General features: G+C 45.9%; 1 protein-coding gene across 1 annotated transcript in view; it reads right to left on the bottom strand.

Moving 5' to 3' along the window:
* Positions 1 to 2060, bottom strand: part of LOC119390478 (uncharacterized) — a 233247-nt gene extending 231187 nt beyond the window's left edge. Inside the window, 1 exon segment of the mRNA XM_049414847.1 lies at positions 1975 to 2060. The gene's annotated coding sequence lies outside the window, so the exon portion shown is untranslated.
* Between the last annotated feature and the right edge of the window lie 216 nt (positions 2061 to 2276).

Raw genomic sequence — 2276 nt, 5'->3', positions numbered from 1 at the left:
CCGTTGCGTCATTGATACGTCGACGTGTACCACCCCCCCCCCCCCCCCCCACACACAATACAACGTCTTAGAAATGTCGTAACAAATAGCAGTCAACGCTTACAGATGTCGGTGCTGTGTACGCGCTCAGGAAGCCTCTTCACCTTAGTTGTACTAGATTTATAAATTTCAGCACCTACTTATTTGCCATGTTCTCCCTCAAATATTGGATTGTTGAATCATTGAAAGAACGTTAACGGTAGGCGATATATAAAGAAGAGGAAAAAAGGCGTTCCGGCCGTGAAATACTGTTTTGAAAACGCGCGCAGAGAGAAAGAGATATCTTGGCACTTCGTTCGCAGAACGCGGCGAGAATATAAACACGCCTGATGACTTGGCTAACAACAATTGACATCAAGGTTTCTGCTCACAGTAAGACTAACTTATTTAGTATTTCATAAGGGGAAGGCGCTAATCTAAATTAACTCAATATTTTTCACTATCTTGCTTTTAAGAGACCCGCTCGTCCGATGCTTGAAGCCGGGAAAGGACATCATAGTGATGGCACCCGCGATGTGGTGACCAGAATGCGAAATTAAGGCAGAGTCGACGCTATAGCAAAACAGGCACTTCGAGAAACTTCGCTCAACTTTCTTGACCCAAACGAAGAACATGCCATTTCGGGAAGCACGGCTTTTATTGCCGGAGGAGTCGGTGCTACTCTACGGGACCAAGTCACGTTTACGGGGCGGCGTGACTTGATTTGCACCTATACTCATGGAGACGACTTTCACTTTAAGGAGGAAGAGACAGAGAGGGAAGGAGAGGGGGAGAGGGGACAGAACGGGTGCAGGTATCCGAAACTGAAGCGTCAAAACAAAATAAAAGTGCATCAGTTCCGGAATACCGTGTTTTCCGCTGATATAGTCCAAAGGGGCAAAAGTCGAACTTTAGTAAACAACTAATTCATCGGATGCAGTCGAATGAAAACAAACGTTGGCGCAATAACAGCGGATAGCCAACATTCATTGGCGTTAAAAAAAAGAGAGGGGGGGGGGGGGGGCGTGAGTGGGGGTACTGAAATATTTTACAACTATAGCTTGTATATAAGCCGTACACACACACACACACACACACACACACACACACACACACACAACACACACACACACACAACACACACACACACACACACACACACACACACACACACACACACCACACACACACACACACACACACACACACACACACACACACACACACACACACACACACACACACACGGGGATATACGTGAGTGCCATCCGAAATCAAATATCGGTTATGCTCTTACCAACATCCGTCGACATTAGCCGAGAGTGAGCCATCATTTTGCCAACATTGGCATGTGCTAGTAAACGCGGCCAGAAATCATAATGGATAAAATATTCCATTACGGGATGTGGGCGAAATACGCCGAAGAAAGCCCAGTCTTTTAGAAATATTTCCTCGGAAACCACTAGATGACCATCGGTGCCGAGTTACACCTTCCCGGCAGCCCCGCTGTATACTATATGCTGCTAGGGAATACTTATGGGCTAACTACATTCATTCAGGCTACATGAGATGTGGAGGCGTGGTCACGTGACGCTTTCATCCAGGCAATCGCACCCCGTTCGAAACAATTCGAAATCCTTTACAAGGACACGAATTCTCAGACAACCCAAGTGAGCGCCTATGATTTACGCAGCTTCCTTGATCCGCCCACTGTCCTGGGTGCGACACTCGTGCATGCAAAGGATAGCGTAAAAAGAAAAACCTTCCTTTAAAAACAATTAAAATCAGTGTTCTTGTCAGGCTCAGCACAGGAGCTAATGTTCGGAATGCAAGACGAACGTCGTCTCGATACGTATGCGTGATGTGGTAAATGAAGACCGTTCACTTCGAATGAAGCTATCGTTTGTGATAGACGTTCAAGCCAAACCAAGCACTTTTTTTCGTGCGAGTTCTTACCTGTTGCGAAATTCTCCGCAGGAACCACTGGTTCAGAAGGTGGCCACGCTGATTACCGAAGGCGACAGAGGTGTGTTGATTGTGGTGAGACCTGTGAGCAAAGCAGAAAAAAAAAACTAATTAACAACAACTCGCCGGTCTACAATTAGAAATTCAGTTCGCGCCCACCAACACGTGTACTTGCCGGCTATAGTGACTGCTAACGTAAATTAAAGCAAAAATAAGTTTTACAAACGCAACTTTCCATGACAAATAGCATATTAATTCGCATCTCAAAGGAGACCAAGAGTCAACAAAAACGC

Source organism: Rhipicephalus sanguineus, chromosome 4, assembly GCF_013339695.2.
Source record: "Rhipicephalus sanguineus isolate Rsan-2018 chromosome 4, BIME_Rsan_1.4, whole genome shotgun sequence".
Lineage (NCBI taxonomy): Eukaryota > Metazoa > Arthropoda > Arachnida > Ixodida > Ixodidae > Rhipicephalus > Rhipicephalus sanguineus.
The sequence above is the reverse complement of the archived record's forward strand: the minus strand, read 5'-3'. Positions and strand labels throughout refer to the sequence as shown.